We start from the raw sequence: 19,446 nt of genomic DNA, 5'->3' as shown, positions 1-19,446 counted from the left end.
TGTTTTCTTACAGCCCATTAAATAAAACAAACTAAAGGCAGCTACCATTCATTTCTTAAAGGCTAAACATATTTAATTATAATTAAAGAATAACCAGTATTATAAAGCCTTGAGGCCCCAGGCAAGATCAGCTTTGTGTTGTGCTGTGTCTTATACAAACAGAGGAAAAGGAATTCCTTCCCTTAAGCAGGTTACAGTCTTCACAAGAAAAAATGTACCTGGGGACAAAGAAAGCAAGCAGTGCCCTAGTAAATGCAAAAAAAGCCACCACTTGACATGAGGGAATTCAGAGGTAAAAGAGTAGCTCAGCAGCTGGTGTAAAGCTGGCATAGCACAATGGATGCTGTGAGTTTACAGCAATTTATACCAGCTGAGGTTATGCCTCAGGTAGGGGAAGTGTCTTTCTTAATGTCAGATTCAAAGTCTAGCCTACAGTTGAACCAGATCTTCCAAGTCCTGATCACAAGGCTTTGTTTTCATGCACTTGCTTCCCCACTGGCCAGCCCCTGGAAGGGTGGCTTGCTTCTCTCAGATTGTGCTGCTCAAGGACTCAGCTGAAACATCACTGCCCACAGCTTGTGTGGGATTCAATCCAGCTGGGATTTTAGATGGGCACTGAGTAATGTGGAGAAAGACTAGTTCAGATCTGAAACAGAAGAGACTGAAAAATTGCAATTAATTGTTTTAAAGGACTACCAGCTGGAAGGAGAGTAGAATTCTTGCTATTACCAAACAAATTTAAAAAATAGTTCATATTCTAAATGATGCTAAATGATTAAGTATTGTGTTTTCTCACCAAACACAGTATCATTAGCTGTTATCAGATAAGTAGGTTGTGTGTTAATTGAATATATTGTTCCAAATGCATTAGCCACCTTCCAAGTCAATAGAGATTATTTTTTCTTACCTGCATTGAGGTGATACTGTGACTATATTAATAGTCATAGTAATATTAATAGCAATATACTTCAGAGAAATGCAGAGATATTTGATTTCTCAAGACACTTGGGAGGCTCTGAAATATTTCTCAATAGTTATTTTGCCATTCAAATAAAATTAAAGAAGCAGTAATGAGGGTAACTATTCTGAGATAAAGACTCTTCTTTATCAATTTGTATGTATAAACACCAAGAAACTAGTGAAAGTCCTCAGAATATTGAAAATGGAGCAGGAAAACCTGCTCTGGTATTAGGAGATTAATGATATATTCTGATATACAGTCCTTCAGAGAAAGAGACAAGAAAGACAGATTTCTTACAAGTACATTTTGCTGATTGTCCAAAACATGCAAGGAAAGTGGTAGGGAAGTTAGTTCCTAATCTAATGTATCAATAAATTGGTAGATTATTTGAAATACATGAACTGATAACAGAACAATCCAAACCTGTAATTTAAAGGTTTGTACAATGTTTAGGCTTTTAGGCTTCCCAATTCAGCTTGGAGGTTTAACAAAAGCAGTTTACAGAACCTAACCTGAAGCCAGTGAATTTTCCTTTGGAGGGGTTTAACTGGGAGAGTAAAGTCCAGAGAAATCCCAGGTGGGGGGTCACACAAAAAAGGTACAGAAAAAGAAAGAGATTGAGCACTGCCCGTATGGAAAGCTCCTCCTGATTCACTGACCCAAGCTAAGAACATTGCAGATCCCACTTCTGGCATTTCTTCCTGTCTGTGTGGTGTTACTCAGCAAGATACAAACCTTTTCTCAATAAAAGAAGGTCTGTCAAATGAGGTACTTGGGTTGAGAATAGGTAGATGAGGAGTTTTTCAATTGGAGTCTTGCCTTGCACATGAATTCTGAATTTCCTGGCTTGGGTCAGTGCATTTCTTCTGTTTCACAAATGCTAAGGACTGAACAAATCCATCCTCCTGCTCTAGGAAAGAAGCAGTTTGCCTCAGACACTTTGCAATATTCTTGGAAATAAGGACATAAATGAAATGAAGAAACAACTGATTTGTAAAAGGGGATTAGCAGAGTTGTAACACTCTTGGCATATAAGAAACTGTGTTTGTAATGATAAATTTTATTAACATGATATAAAATAGCAAAACTTTAAAACAGTAACACTTAGCAGCTCATTGCTGATCCTCCTAAGAGTAAATAATAAATGCCCATTCAGCTGCTTTTTCACTTTCATAAAGCTGTTTGCACTGGCCATGCAGAAATAGTGTCTTCCAGATTGATACTACTAACATGCATTCACAATTTATGCTTTATTATAAAATCCCCATGGTCTTGGCTGGAGACAGTTTTCCTAGACTTTGGGCTTGATAATCTTCTGTGATATGCAGGCATTTGTTTATTGGATGGTGCAAGTTACTGATGTGCAACATTCAGAAGTGATAAAGGTTTTACATTTAGTTTGATCCTATTCCATCTATTTTGGAATAATTCAGCCTCCAGGAAAGGGCAAATATGAAATATGAAGTATAGTTGACTAACAAAGGTAAAACTGGAAGCTTTGGTCTGAACTGGAAATCACAATAAAAGGTGGTCCACAAGTTTTGCTATTCTGTGGTGACTGATTGAGAACAAGAGTGTGATAATTGTTTGCAAGCCTTTCCTGGAAACATCTTGACTGTTCCAAGATGCAGAAATTCAATCTGAGGATGATGTAGCAGTAATCAGCATTTTACTTGAAAAGTGTTACCAGCGTTCTCTTCTTGGAAAGCTGAAGTGATAGTGAACATGCTGCCAGCATTTAAGTCTGGACTAGGCAGTGATGTTTTTCAGGCACATACACAATCACCAAGCCAGTGTAATGTAGGCCAGGTTAAACCTGCAGCACAAAATTGGAATCAACATCTGAAGTTTTTACTTTTCCAACAATTTTCCTTTAGATTTTATCATCACTTGGAAAGGTTTTTATGGGTATGTTTATATAGCTAAATATCTCAAGAACTTGTAGATTTTTTAGGCACTTTCCTGCAGCTGTGAACATCCCATGACTAAGTGGAAAGATGTCCTGGCCTGTTGTTTGTCCTTTGTAGTGCAGTAAAGTCAGTCCAACACCTCTTGGTAGTCCAAGAGCCAGCCACCATGGCTGGCAATTTAAACAGTGTCAGGGAACACCCCCAGCTACAGGAGCACTGCTACCTGCCCATTCAGCCACTGACTGGAGAGGTCCTTGGCAGCACCTTTCCCTTGTGCCAACCAGCATGGACCTGAAGAGAGTCTGAGCATGGTTGGGGAGTTGGTGTGGGGCATTAAAGCTCAAATGAGGTTTGGGTGCCATCAGACTGGCTTGGAGGGGTGACCTTAACAATGATGTTGTTGGCTATCCCATGCCAGCAGTGTCTTGGGGACACCACACTCACCTGATTTTACTTGGGAGTAAGAGACACAGTTGGCATGAACCTGTGGCATCCCACCCTTCAGGGGAAGAGAGCACCCAAGATTTGTAGATGCTTGTGGTCAAAAGACAAAAACTCACATTAATAAATTACACCCTTGGCATGGAAATTGGTAGGTTAATCCCTGAGCTGCTATATTAGCACATGTCAGTGGGGGTTGGATAAAGGGGTAAGAGGAAAAAGAGGAAAGAGAGAAAAAGAGAACACCAGTTCTGGTGTTGATCCTGCCCACAGGATGTGCAGGGTCCTGGGGCATGCTGCCTGGGATTGGTGGGAATACCTTTTTATAGATTAGTTTTCCCTTCCCTGAAGACAGGGTTTTATTTTCTGTGCAAATTACTTCTTAGGCACAGTCCCTTCTTTCAGAGCTTTCTTGAAATGGGTAGGAGGGCTAAGGGGGTCTTGGGTGGTGTTGATTCCTCCCTACACTCCATGCCCTCTTCTCAGCCTCATCCCTGTGCTTGCTCTGTGCTGTTTTGTGCTTATCTCCAGGAACTAGAACAAGGATGCTTGTCCCAGAGAAGTGCTGCCCTACCTCCACATGGCCCCCTTTGCCAGCCACACTTTGTTCTTTCCCACAGCATGTTATTGTTTGCTATTTTCAACAGTCCTTGGTTGGCTCCACAGCCATCTGGTTGTCAGTCTTTGAGATACACCCATTAGCCCCTTACCTTCTGGGGCTCTGCAGCACTGGATGATTAACCTTGCTGGGAAAGGGAAGATTTAATCCCAGTTAAATTACTACAGCAACAAGGCTGCAGCATCTCCATTACCTGCAGTGCCCTGGGCATATCTAAATGTCCCATCATGACAGGCACTGGCCAGATGCAGGTTGTTTCTGCCTGTCAGTGGCAGGAAGGCTTTGCATCCAGCAGTCTTGTGCCACATGCCAAGGTAGCATATTTTTTAGCATCTCATCCATGGGCAAATGTAGACTTTTGCAGTATGGAATGCGTGTGTGACATGATTAACTGGAATTCTTCACAAACATTTGCACGAATGAAGGAAACTTTTCTCCTGTCCCATAAGCTGTGTCACCTCTGGGCTCCCAGTGACACTTGCCAGCTTTGTCTGCTCACAGATAGTGCACCAGCCTTTCTCCAGGGCTTAGACTTTCCCCTACACTGTAGACAGGCCAGCAAATTGGCCCCGAGACATGTCTCTTGGCTTTCAGCCCTTTCCAGTTAGGAGAAGCTAACAGATGTTCTGTCTGAGTTCATTACAGGTTTCCAGGCAGGGGAAATTAGCAAAGTCTCTTTAGCATCTGCCTTTTCCAGCTGAGGAGGAGTCACATGCAGAGGAGCTCCTCAGCCCTGCCTATGTGATCTTATTTGGGCACAGATCCCTCAAAGTTCACCACGTAAACTGTCCCATTCTGGCACTGTGGTGTCCCCAGCTGGCCTTGCCTTTTCTCTCTAGGGCAAAATGAACTGGCTGTGCTCAAGAAGTGTTGCTTCAGAGAACTTGTAATTGGTTTAAAAAAAAACCCTAAGGTCTTCACAGAATCCCAGGATGGGTCAGGCTGGAAGCACCACAGTGGTCATCTGGTGCCCCCTCCCTGCTCCAGCAGGGCCATCCCAGAGCACAGGGCACAGGATTGTGTCCAGAGGGGTCTGGAATATCTCCAGTGAAGACACTCCACACCCTCTCTGGACAATCAGTTCAGTGCCTGGGCACTGCCCAGGAAGAAGTTCTGCCTCATGTCCAGGTGGAACCTCCTGGCATCAGTCCCTGCCCGTGGCTCTGGTGCCATTGCTGGGCCCCCAGAGCAGAGCCCGGGCCCTGCTCTGACCCTCCCTGCACACAGGGACACCCAGGGCTGAGGGCCCCTCTCAGCTGGGGCTCCTCTCCATGTTTCAGAGTGACAGGGGAACAACTGATTTGGACCCCCACCTCTATTGATTACAATAAATGTTTTTTTCTTGGTGTCCATCAGCAAAAGTGAGAGCAGAATTAAACCCTGTTTGAGGAAGGAAGGGGTATCTGAATTTGGTATTGTATTTTTTTACCTGGAATTCTCCTTGGCCATATTAAGTATGGTCCACTACAGCATGAATAGATAAAGTTAGAAAACTTAGGAAGTATCCAGGTATCAGAACAAAAAGTAAAAATATTAATCTGGAAGTTAATAATTCAGATTGTGTGAGTGGAAAATTATATAAATTGAACTTTGGAAAGACAAGAGTAACAGTATAAATTTGACATTACAACAATGGTCTCTGTACTGAGTCAGTGACTGCTCCATGTACTATGCCAAAGGCAACTCTGTATGGGCTACTTTTGAAATAGTAACTGAAAGGCTTTATGGCAAATGGAAAAAGAATCCAACAAATGGTAATTAACCAAATTATATCATGGTCAAAACAAAAGATTAATTTCTCCCATTTAAAATTAAATCAAATGCCTTGTAATATGACACAGATAAATACTTAACAATTATGGGATGCAACATCAGTGCCTGTAGGCAAATACAGAACATTTCTAATGGGAGACACTTAAGAGACTATTTATTTAAGTTGCACGAAGATTTATACTGTACTAATCTCATTATGACCCATACATAGGCAACATGGGCTGAAGCACATTAAAGGATAAAATTGGACCTTAAAAGATTATCACATTCATAAGGATCTTCTCCTAAATAGGGGTAGCATGACACTTTATATATTGCAACACTTGGCTCCAGAAAGCAATGCTGTTAGAAAACATTAATGCTGTTAGACTGGTTTAACAAGCAATTTGTCTTCCAGGATTCCTTTTTCAGTTGAAAATCACCATTAACACCTGTCAGATCCATTTAAAAACGTTCACCTTCTGAATCATGTGACCTGGTTTTATTATGGCTAATGTGCATTCCGAATTTTTGTCTCTGAGGGTGCTAAATTGAGTGAAAAAAGAAACCTTTTCTCCCTCTTTATGATAATATTTACTTCCATGCTGTACTTTTCATCTGCCCATGCTCAGCTGCTTTACTACTACTCTAATTTTGTTTGGTGAGAAAGCTGTAACAGAGAGGGGAACTCAGGTGCAAATCCCCCCATGAAGGCACTAAACCCCAGGTTTTTGTGTTCTCTGGTCTCTGGAGGTGGGGATGGCTCTGTTGTATCACTGCTGATGCCGCTGGGACAGCTGTAGGTCTGGCACTCTGGGGTTGGCCAACACCTCCAGGCACACTGGGCAAATTTATGATCAGCAAAGTGGCAGCTTTGATTTAAAATCATGAGCCTGTTTAAAAGGACTGAGGAGCTGTTCCTGTCTCTTTTATCAGCTGCCCATTGCCATTTGAAGGACAATTGCCCAGCTGGGCACTTCACCCACAGTGGCTCACTGCACCCAAGGAATAGTGGTATTTTTATACAATTGTCAGACACGTGATCTGTCTGTCTTCATCATGCCACATCAGCAACTTCTGTGATTGATTCTGATTGGGAAAAGAGGTGAAAAATCTCATAAAAAACAGTTTCTGATTTTTATTTGGAGTGAAGCTTTTCTTTCTTGCACAGCACTCATACATATCCAGAAAAATACATTTTCTTAAGCAAACTGAAGAAAGTCCTGTCACTCATCAAGCATTCATGGCACTGACCTCTAGAGTTTCAAGTGATTTGAGTTCTCTTACACAAACTAGGAAGCAACTTTTCAATCAGCTTATCTTTTTTCTTTGTAAAATAATGTGGCATTTGGCATCAAGCAAGGCATTCTAAACAGAGACAGCTGGTGGCAAGTGTTTTCAGGGAGAAAGCCTGAACTTGTGATTTTCCTCACTTTCCCTCATTACAGATTTGGTATCTTTCAACCATAACACTTTTTGATTTTTTTCCTCCATGCTTTCCTGTGTCTTGTGTTGGTTGGACTTGCTGTCTGGTGGTCAGCTAGAAGGGTTTGGGGCTTAATAAACAATATAAAGGCTAGACTATTCAAATGGGATCTCTGGATACAGAAGTATTGTAGGGACTAGACAGGGGGGGAAAAAACCCCACAAGTGTGCTATTTATGTTGCAAAGATATTTTGAGGTTTTCCAACTTTTAAGAATGTTCAGAAAGGACTCTCTGTGGGAAGGTGACCAAGAAGGGACATCTAGAACATGCTCTCTTCATCTCTGCTTTCCCTGCAGGTTTTGATGGTGGACACTTCTACCTGTGAAGCACAAAGATTCAGCCTTGTGCATGTTTTTACCCATTCTGCTAGTGAGAGATTTGGAATCACAAAGTGAGAGAATCCCATCCCTTATCTTGGTTACAAAGAGGTGGTAGAGTTTTCATCAAATATAATAAATGAAATGGTATCAGTGAAATTTCGCCCAATTGGTGGGAGGAATGATGAGGAGGATTCCATGGTATCAGAAGGCTAATTAATGACTTTATTATACTTTATTATTCTATACTATGTTACCCTACATCTAAACTAAAGCAAAGCACTCAACTGAACAAAATCTCGTGACTGTCTGCTGACTGACAGTCTGGACATGCACTTGGCCCTGGTAGGCCAAGGAAACAAAGCACCATCACTTTGGTTAAACAATCTCCATATTGCATTCTACTTTGGCACAACACAGGAGCAGCAAATGAGATAAGAATTGTTTTGATCATTCTTTTCTCTGCTTCTCTCACTGCTTCTCTCAGGTTCAGAGAATGTGATGCATTCATCTCCCAAAAGGAACACACATCATCTGACCAAATTAGCTGAGCATGGGAAATCTTTTACTGATGAACTTCTTTTTCAATATTGGATGATCAGGTTGGGGGGAAACTGTGGGTGGGTTTTTATTGTGTTTGATTTGGGGGTGTTTTGTTTGTTATTATTAATTATTATTATTGAATGCATCATGTCATCAGCATCAGAAAATGGCTTAAACAGCAGTACCCCCAAAGTCCAACCTTGGCATTGAGAGGCAGTAGATTTACTTGCACAAATATTGTCACCTGAAGACACACATTTACCGGCCAGGGAGGAACCACAGGTACACTACAGCCTTGGTAGAAAGTTCCTTTGACGTTGAAATTCGTTCCCTTTCAAACACTGTGACATGCCAGTTTTGGCCATTGCGGAGTGTGATGCAAGATGCCACAGTTTGCTGTGGCTTCCTCTTCATCTGGGCAGATAGCCAGGATCTCTTTTGTAGATGGAAGTAAGAAAAATGAGTTTTTATGTGTCAAGAGCTGCTGGTTTTAATTTTGGGAAGCATATTTTTAGTAGCAAAGTGGTGGGCATAGTAGATGTGTTTTTTCCTGTTAGCTTTTTGTTCTTCAAATAAATGAGCACTTAGTTATGGACAGGAGGGTTGATGAGAGGAAAAGAACGGCCAGCTTGTTTTTGAGAAGTTTTAGAAATGCTACTGGACTTCCTTTCCAAAGGGTAGCTTTGGAAACTTCTGTTCCCAAAGTTCTTAGAAATGAATAGAATAGAATAGAATAGAATAGAATAGAATAGAATAGAATAGAATAGAATAGAATAGAATAGAATAGAATAGAATACTGCAGTTGGAAGGGACCTGCAGTTGCCTGTACTCTGCATATGACCAGGTAGGAGATGAACCCACTGGCCACATGAGCTGAGAGCACCAACACATCTGGGAGTGTTTGACCTTTGCATCCTTCACCCAGATGAGATCTCCTTACAAAAGCAAGCAGCCCAAACAGGCATTGAGTAGAGCTGCATCAGAAGGTGTAAATCACTGTTTCTCTTTACTGGGTGCACTGAAAAGCAGCGTTTATCTCCCCTAGGTGTGCGAGGCAGGTGATGGAGCTCGGAGCAGTCCTGCAGATGGAGGATGGTGCTGTTGGCAATGGCCAGAGGGTGGTAGCACTGCACAGCTCCTACTACTCTATCCTCCTCAAACTACGGTAAAACATAGCTGCATTTCTTCATTTCTTGTGAGGAAAAGAAAGAAGAGGTGAGGAAAGGTGGAGATTTTTAAATGAAGAGGAGCTTTTACAAAAACATGTCACTTTCCTAGGCCCTAAAAACATGATGCTAGCTCAAACTGGGGCTGGTGGCAATTTTCTGAGCTTCTACTTTTTCAGAGAATGCTCCTTTTGATATGACAGCCACAGGCTGTCAGATATATAGTTTCTCTGCCATGGAACACAACTGTCATAAACAATGACCCCACCACGAGAGTGGTCATATGCAGCTTCCAGGCAATTGCAGGTCCTTTCCAGCTGAGATATTTTATTCAATTCCATTCTATTCTCTTCTATCTATAAGGACTTTGGGAATGTAACAATATTTGGTGCCATGGAAGTCTTCTGGTATACACATCTCTCCATTTTTGTAGTTGTAGTTTACCTTAATTTTTCTGAAAGTTGGAAAACTGAGAAAATTAATTGTTAAAGGGCACAAATCACACTAAGGCTAGCATCAGAACTGTTGTGTGCACATGTGTTTGTGCATATAGTGGTGTGTCTGACTCTTAGTACTGCTTAGCCTGTAGTTTAAAGCATAGAGGGTCCAAAGCTGACAGTTTCCAAATGTAATTTTGTGTGACACTATGTATTTTAGAGCTATCAAAATAAACTTGGGCTGCTGACATCAGTCATCTCTTCTTTTTCTCTCCTATGCCAGTGAGAACTGTGTGCCCCTGTCTGCTTACTCCCATTTCCAGTTGCATTTACTGCAATAGTTTAAACCAGAATAATGTGCTGGCCTTGCTGTGTAACCATAGGCAGGTGGCTTCACTGCTCTGAGCCTCAGTTCTCCCATAGGTGAAACAAAGGTAATGATTCTCTGTGGAGGGCTCTGAGATCTCCAGCTGCTATGGAAGAGACAATAGTGTGATTATAATTGCCCAGGCACTGTAAGACCCCATGTTTGGTGGCATTTTTTTTTGTCTCCTGACACTTCCAAATGCTGCCATGCACACTCTTGCTGTGTTTTTTTCTCCCTCCCCACTGCTGCTCTTTCTGCTCTTGCTGCTACCTCTCCTCTGTCACAAAGGCCTCTCTCAAGAAAATCTACTTCACCTATGGACCCATTTTCCTCCTATTGTTGGGTTCTGATTTGTCACTGCCTTTCCCTTCAGAACCATTTGTATTAACAGTTCCTTCACCACCATCCCCTTTCCTGCTCCCCTCCTACACAATTCTCCTTCAGCCCTGCCACTTTCTCTAGAAACAGCCTCAGGCTATTTCTAACCTTCCTTCTCTCATCAAAGTGCTTGAAAAATCAGCTCACTTCCTTCTCTTGGCAGGGAGGCTGCCGTGGTGCGTGGGCCAGGCTGGGAACCAGGAGCTCCTGGCTGGTGATGGTGGCAGTGCCACTGAGCCAGCACCCGGCCTTGGGCATGGCACTCACCCTCTCTCCTCTCCTAGCTTTAAAATAGGAGCAGCACTTGTGTGCTTACCTCACATGGATGTTGTAAAAACTTAATTACCACTTGTAAGATGGTATCTAAGAGTGAAACGTGACTTTATCTCTTGCTGTGGTAGTTGTGACCACTGCAATCTGCACTTAGCTCAGCCTCTGGCATCTGGAAGTATCTTCCACAGGCAGCTAAAGCCTTCCTTTCTCCTGGTCACAAAGGTCTCTGTGCCATAATCCTCTGACACAGAGGAGTCTCCCTGGCTGTGAGGATAACTGGCAAGGAGGCTAAATTTCCATCCAGTCAAGGTCCAGCCTATCCAGCCACTATCTGATCACTCTCTCCCTCTCTCTGCCCCCCTGAAATTGCTCTTCTCAACAAAAATCCTGGTCCTCATCACAACTGCCTTTTCCAACCTGACCAGTTGCTTTGCTCTTCCCTTTTCTACAGCTGACAGGACTGGAGTTCAAGCTGCCCTCCCTGCTCCTCCTTCCTGGGTGCCCTCTCAGCCTACCTTGATGGGTACAAACCAGGACAGAGCCTTTGCCTTCCCAGGCAGTGGCTGCAGGGACAGCTCTGGTGGGAAGGGGCAGTGAACCACATGCTGGTTATCCCACCACTGTCTAAGTAACCACCCAGGTCAGGCATGCAGATCCACCCACCTCAGCACCTCCTGCCAAGCTGATATTGGGGTCAGCTCAAATTTCCAGTCCTAATTACGCCACTCCCAAAGAAAACCATCAGCAACCTGGGCTGATTGCTACCTCTTTCCTGGGAGAGGGCAATTGTTTGCTGTGATGGAGGTGGCAGAATGTGCAGTGCCTGCAGAAGCTGCAGTCAACCCTTCTGGGTGCAAGACGTGCCTTTGGGAATGGGACACCACAACAGAAATAAAGGCCACCTCAGATAAGGACAGTCCAAACCCAATAGAAACAGAAAAGTTGTTTATCTTTTGTATTCTTCACCAAAATATTTTTCTTTGGAGTTTTTTTGTCTGTATCTGAGCTCAAGGTACACTAGGACGTGAGGATGGAGTAAGACCTGTAAGTGGAAACTGCTTCTCAGCCAGGGAGAGGCTACTAACTCTCCATAATGCATGCACTCTAAACTACATCCATAAATGTCAGGCATGATTTAATAGGCTATAAAATCCTACATCATGATGCCACTGAACTATTGAAAATAAAAGCAGATAAATCACAGTCCTGTGCAACAAGCTGTACTTGTGTTGCTATTTTTTTCATCTACCAGGGTCTCACTGTACCATTTGCTGAGCATACACAACTCTCAGCCCTGAGTTTCCATTTCCTTCTCTATTTCCAAGCTTGAGTTTTCACATCAGCCCACTGGCTTTGCAGCGGTGTGGTCACACTGCTGTAAGCCCTGGCTCCAGAGTCTGCAGAACTGCTCAGAAAGGTGCTGAGCTTCCACAGGCTCAGTTTTTCCCCTCAGTACTGGGGGAGACAATACCATTATGAGCAGATTGACTGCTGTTGCTCATACAGTATTATTCCTCACATTAGGTTATAAGCATTAAATCTACTAGACAATTTTTATCCAGCAGGAAAACAATTTGTGTCACTCTTCTACTGCCAGCAAGATACAGAGTTACAATGACATCGATGACAGAGTGCACACCACAACTTGGAAATGGCATGACAGCTGTAATCCTGTCACCCTGTGGAGAAAATGGTGCTGAAAAAGGAGGGAGGGAGTGGTGAGACTGGGAAAATATTACTAATAGAGAGGATTGGGTTTTTAGAAAAGTTTGCTTCACCTCTGCAGCTGAGGTGACTGAACTGGAGAAGTAAAAATCAACCATAGTACCTGCAAAACGTAAATCAATTTGGACTTACCTGACACAGAATTTGTATCCTGTCCCTTCAGTTTCTATTTTATTTTTATTTATTTTTGTTGAAAATGTTTTACAGTAACAAAATATAGCTAGTTTTACCTTGAGTTACATCATATAACTTAATGCTTCTTAATTTTCCTGGTCCATATAATTTAATTACATATGAAATCAAAAGTCAGGTGGAAAGGCAAAAAGGAGTAGAGAAAAATAACAGAGAAGAAAGAAGAAGAAATAAAAGAGAAGAAAGAAATTTTTTAGTATTCAGAATTTGTGGGGGAAGTTTGAAAACATGTACTTTACAAGACAAACTCTAGAGGCAGGTAACGAAATACACACACATGCAATTTAAGGAATTTTCCAAAGTAATTTTTCTCCTCAAAATTTTGTGATTTTTGAGGTGAGATGCAACTGACTTATTTTGAATACAAGAGGCTGTAAATACTGACACACACTTCACTGTTTGGACTGTGAATAAACCAAACACAAAAGTAATAGCTTCTTATGCCTGAAACTGGGAGCTGGGCATCTAGTGCTTTGCAGAATTGTCCTCCAAAAATCCTATTTTTGATAACCTTTTCTGCTTTCCCTTACTTACCAGTGCTTTTCAGAAATGATGAGCCCATGCCCACAGCAATTTCTCTGTGGTCCCTGCTCTGACTGTGCCCATGCCTGACCCTGGCCAGCACAGCCCTGCCCCTGTCACTGCACGTCTTTCTGTGATGCCAGGAAGTTCCTCACATATCTGCAGAGATTTAAATTCCATTTAAACAACCAGCCCTGCTAAAGTAGGTTGAGTGGGGAGATTTTGCCTGGTGCAGCCCAGCCTCTTACCCCAGCTTCTCTATAGCTCCCTCCTGCTGACCTTCCCCTCCCTGCTCCACCCAGGGGCTGCTCTCCCTCCTTTGATACAGCCTGCCCAGCCTTGCCCATCTCCAGCCAAAGGCAGGGGTACCTTGCTTTTACCCTTGCATGCCTGCTGGCCCTTCCACACTTTTTGCTGGGACAAGATTCTGTAGTGGCAGGGCAAGGAGCAGCACCTGGCCAAGCCTTTTGACTCTTTGGAGGTGAGGAAGAGACACTGCCAGCATGAGCTGAGAACACAAGCTGCATCTGTGCCCTTGAGGAACCAAAAGATTCCAGTTTAAGGTATCCCTGTCAGTCTCCTTCTGAGGGAGACCACAGTCAGGAGAACTGAGCTGGCTTTAAACACAGGGACCCACATGCACAAACATACAGATGATGTGTTCCTGTGCCTTTTCACAGTGCTGGCAGTCAAAGGAGGATGTGCCATGACCTGCACAGCACAGCAATGTGGGATGGGGTACCTTTACATCTTTTCTATATCTTATATATCTATATCTATATCTATATAGCTATAGTTATATCTATCTTTTTAATATATATTTTATTTTTATATAAAAGAAATATCGATGACATATTTTTTACACTCTTAGCCCTGGAAGTTTTTCTTTGTGGCACCACACAGCAACCAAATACTGGGAGGGGTAGAAAAGGACTTGGCTGTAACTGCCACATGGTGCCATGGGACAGCAGCATGAGAGGGGCCCATGGTCCCAAGCAGTTTGGACTAACCTGATAGTCAGGTTTAGCTTTTGCCAGGTTGGTGTCACTGCAGTCAGTGCTCCCAGGAGCTCTGTCAGGGCCACTCACTGCCTCGTTTTTATGTGCTACAACTTGAGCATGTGTCCCAGGAGTAGCATTGTCAGCACGTGTCTGAGCAGGGACTTTTGCAAGGGAGTCCACTTCTCAAACACAACTACCAACTTGTCTCTCAGAAAATGCTGCACTGCTTTGAACAGCAGTACAATTCTCAATTTCCCTTTCTTGAGCAAAAGAGTCACACTTGCAGCAATAGAAAAGTTTTTCTCCTGTTTACAGAAGCAACACACTAGATGATTCAAAATAATATAATATGTGACAATGTGTGAGGATGATGTGGCTTAGGCCATCAAGAATGATGTTCAGCATTATTTTCTTTTACATATATTTGCTGCTGGATGAATAGGTGCCATACCAGTATTTTTGCATTTCTAGTTTGGCTGTTGTGAGTTTCTGTAATGGGAAAGGTATGGGAGTGCCTAACAAAACTCAAGTATCTTTATATCAAAGTGCTTGCAGCTTTGGGGAATGCACAAATATAGCTATTTTGACTTAAAACCAAATCAAATTTAAAAAAAAATTATTCCCAAAATCATTATATTGGTGCAAATCCTATTCACAGAGCCAGACTATGGAATCTCTAGCATCTTAGATGAACCAATTTGCAAGAACACAAATTAAATGGATACAGTAACAGTACGGACTGGATTTCATAACTATTCCTAAAAAGTCAAGGATTTGGGACTTATACCTCAAGAAACCTGTCTGAATCTTGGAAAAAGCACTTGCCTGATAACATGAAGTGTAGGCTATTCTTACTGTCAATGATGAGAAGCAGCATGACTGATGCATATTAAGGTCATAAAACACAATTTACTTTCAGAAACCGATTTGGTAAGAGGAAAAGGAATCACAGTGCTAAATGTGCAATGGGAATCACTTCCACAGCACCTCTGTGTACCAGCCCTCATGGATTTCCCTTTAGCCCTCAAGACTAAAAAATCAGTTGCATTCTAACATGAACATGTCCTTGCATATTCTCTGAATTTACTGTCTCCTCCTGTGCTTTGTTGTTATTCTGTCCCTCAGTTTGGAAGAGTCATCTCTGTTGAGGCCCAGTAATGTCAGCAGACCCATCAAGTCACATTTAAATCTGCTCAAACACTGGAAGACAAAAATAAAACTAGTAATACAAGTGAGGTAAACAAGTGAGCACTAAATGAGTCAGTTAGGTTGTGCTGGGGAAAGATAAAGAGAAGGAAAAGATAACAGAGGAGAAGCAGTAGAATGAGTTAATGATAACTGGGCACTGGGAAGTAATGACTGGTTTGAAAATAAAAAGAGGAAAGGAAAAATACTACTATGAACAAAGTCTCCTTAATAAAAGTCAATGATTATTGCAAACATCTGAGGCGTTGCTGTACACTGCTGAAACCAGAAAAACAGTACACACAAAAGAAGGAATGAAAATCTTGGCTTTCAGCTCAATGTAGGTAGTCAAGTGTCTAACTCCTTTGGGAAAAAGGCTTCAACATCCTTCTGGGACATATGAAAAAGCCCCTGGTTTAGCTGCTGAGCAAGTGCAAGTAGGAAGACCCTGGGAGTCCTATGGCTGTGAAAGAGGGGGCAGAGAATCAGTGGAAGCTGCTGGGCAGATGCACTGCTGTGGAGAGAAAATTATAAGTCCCAATGAAAGGGTGGTTTGTCTCTTTACTTCAGGGTTTGATCTGTTTTCAGGGACAATCTTTAGGCCAGAAAATACAATACCAATACAATCTAAAGCCAGATTTTTCAGACCACTATGAGAAATACTTCAGTCTGTTGATTTTCTCATCCTGCTGCTGTCCCCCAACACACCACCCACCTTCCCTTTCTGGGAGAGCCCTCAGCAAGGTGGGAGCTTGGCCTCACCTCACAGGCCCTGGTACCTTTTGCCTGTATTAGTGTTGCTGACATCCATCCAAACAAAAAGTTAGGGGAATTCTGGCTGGAGTGTTGATGACAGGTGGCTCTGCCAGATCATAAATCCAAACTAATGGGTCCTCCCTGGAGATAAGCTAAGCAGTGGCCTCTAGGTGAGAGGGAAAGAAACTCACTGGGAGCCTGTTCAAGGTTAAATACGAGCTAATGGACTTTCTTTCTGCTCTGTGCAATCTCCATGCAGCACAGATCTAAAGAGGAGCTGACAGCTGGAGCAGCTTCCTCTTACTTTTAAACCAGAACAACTGTCCTGCAACCATGGACCACCCTGCACACCAGATTTGGTAGCAGTTTTCTTCTCCTGCCCAGAGCAGGCAGGACCTTAAAGTCTGAGGTTTCAAGAGACATAACTAATGAGAGGAACTGCAAGAAATCAGGGCAGAGAAACAAGGGCAGAATCAAGCAAAAAAGCTAACACATGACACAGGGTTTGGCCATCCTTGTTCAAAGGGTTCAAAGGTGTTCTCCAGTCATGGTGTGTAGCACCTAGCCAACATGGCTGAGGCAAACCTGCCTCTGTGGGGAAGGACACACCACAGCGTGGGGTGTGTTTTGTGCAGCCACATTTCCTCCCCAGCTTTCTTACAGCAACTTCAGTGGGATTGGAGCTGAAGAGATGCTCCAATCATGGCTGTGGCCTTCTCTACATGTTCACCATTTCTATCCTTACCTTTGCTAGTTTCCATCCATTGAACTCACATTTATTGGAGTATTGGAAAAAAACAAACAGAATGAGCTGAGAGAGCTCTTGTAGCAGTGGGGAACAAAGCGACACGGACTCCCTGATGCATCTGAAGGAGATCTCTCTATTGTAAAAATTGGCCCCTTTTTATACCTTTAATTTTAACTTGAGATAACTGAAACCAAAGCAAGACTTAGCAGAACTCAACAGGAAGAAGGCACCCATTGGCTGGCTCAGCTGCCATGCTGCTCTCCACATGTTCTCCCATCCAGTCAGCCCCCTGTCCACACAATCCTTCAGCCATCACAATCTCACTTCCAGCTGACTCTCTCCTCACTCATAATGGCTTCTCACCTCTCCACCATCCTGCCTGCAGCTCTGCCTTTCCCATGGGACCTTCTCATGAGCATAAGCCATAGAAACTTTAATAATTATAACCCCACATCCTACAAGCTCTGAATCAGGTTGTGGTCTTGGACAGACACTTGCAACCATCCACACAGGTTGAGAGGTTTGAGGGGATGGATCACGGCCTGTATTTGTAAGGGCCATTAATCAAAGTGTGAGGAAAAGCAGCTATCAGTGATCCCAGAAGGAAGAGATGTTGAAACTCCAGGCAGAAAACTGAAACTTGGGACGCACATCTTCACCAGAATGTCTGTGGGGAAAACCAGATTGCAGTGGCACTGCAAGATGGAACACATCAGAGCCATGTCAGGGGACAGATTCTGTACAAGCCTTTGAGGCAGCTTGGAGACAAATGGAACTGTGATGGGACACCATGTGGGTATCCATGGGCTGAGAAAATGACCAACTGAATGGGTATCAAAGAAGACCAATGACATAAGTGATAAAGTGACTGCATGAACTGATTAATGAAAGGAGATAAAAAGAAAGGATGGTAATAACTTGGAAAATATGTGATACCTGTGTGTAAAACACAAACAGCCATTGAGGAGAAAAACTGTTTAGGGGAGTACACAATGTGGGTGTAACTAGAAGTAATTGGATGAAACTGAACAAATGAAAATATAGACCAAATATCTTTCTGACCATGGGACTGTGAAACAGACTTGAAAATAAAGAGGTGCAAGCCCCAGTTCCTGAGGCATTTAAAAGAAAAATCATACAAGTGCTGTAAATCCTCTACCATCAAGGGAGCAGAGTAGATGACCTAACAAATGTTTTCCACCTCAAATTTCTATATTTGATATAAAGAATCTCAAAAACCTCCAACTTGCCATGAGACAGAGAATAATAGCCCAGCTCTTGGGGAAAGCCAGTGGTAATCTCATGTAGGTAAAAAGGCAAAATGTCATGGTGATGAAATGGAGAGGATGAGAGGGGAGAGAGAGGCAATGCCCTGTATTTGGCATTCAATTTTGGACTCCTCACTTTAAAAAGGACATTGAGGTGTTGTGGCATGTCCAGAGAAGGGCAACAAGGCTTGTGAAGGGTCTAGAAAACATGTCTTATGGGGAATGCCTGAGGGAGCTGGGTTTTAGTCTTGAGGAGGCTCTGGGGAGACCTCATTGCTCTCTACAACTCCCTGACAGGAGGCTGGAGGGAGCCAGTCTCTTCCGCCATGCCCTCAGTGAGAAAACGACAGGAAACGGCCTTAAGCTGAGACACAGGATTTTTAAATTGAATATGAGAAAAAACAAATGTCACTGTATGGGGGCGTCAGGCATTGGGGAAGGGGCTGCCCAGGGAGGTGGTGGAGTCCCCATCCCTGGATGTGCTTAAAAGGCATCTGGATCTGACAGCAAGTGATACAGTTTAGTGATTTAGGGGATACAGCACTGCTGGGTTGACAGTTGGACTGGATGCTCTCGAAAGACTCTTCCAGCCTTGAGGATACCATGACACTGAAGAGCAACAGCTCTACTTCAGCAATTCAGCTGCACTGAAGGAAGACAGTAAATATGAATCCTTCACTGTTGAGTTGGTCCCATATTTAAAAAGGCTCATTGGTTGCTAGGCTGGGAGGGGATAGTACTGTCCCTCATTTAGTTTAAGGCCAAAATGAAGCTGTAAGAGGCTGCAAAGAGTGGGTCCTGGTTTGCAAAATGGACCAAGGGGTGCCTACAGCAGTCTGGCCTATTGGCCAGGCAAGTGAACCAGCTCTGCACTCGATGCCAGCACACCATGCTTAAGGCAGGCACAAGGAAACATGAGCTAAGCCTTGCTCTGAAAGCACCGCGGTTGGATTCCCTCTCATTTGCCATTTTTGGTAGCACCAAATCGCTTACAGGAGCCTCCCCTGCATGCACAGCATCCTTCCAGCAGACTCCAGAGGCAGCTCTGCCTTGCAGTCCTGCGGGTACAGAGCAGTGCTCCGCTCCCAGGCAACTTCAGGCCTTACAATAAAGTGGGTGCATCTAAAAACCAGTCAGGACCCCAGAAACTGCCCGTAAAATCACAAAGAGATTTAGACGAAGGGATGGCCGAGGTGTTTCTCACTTTCCCCTTGCTCTCTTCCCTCCCATCATGAGGGCTGGGGCTGTACCGTCGGGAGGCAGACAGAAACGGGCGCTGACACCATCGCGGATGGAAATCGCACACTCGGCGGGGGTTTGTGTCCACCCGCTGCGGGTGATACAAACACAGCCCTGAAACCGAACGGGCTCCGAACGGAGGGCCAGGCAGGGCTCTGA

Source organism: Fringilla coelebs (genome assembly GCF_963513975.1).
Source record: "Fringilla coelebs genome assembly, chromosome: 5".
Classification (NCBI taxonomy): Eukaryota; Metazoa; Chordata; class Aves; order Passeriformes; family Fringillidae; genus Fringilla; species Fringilla coelebs.
The sequence above is the reverse complement of the archived record's forward strand: the minus strand, read 5'-3'. Positions refer to the sequence as shown.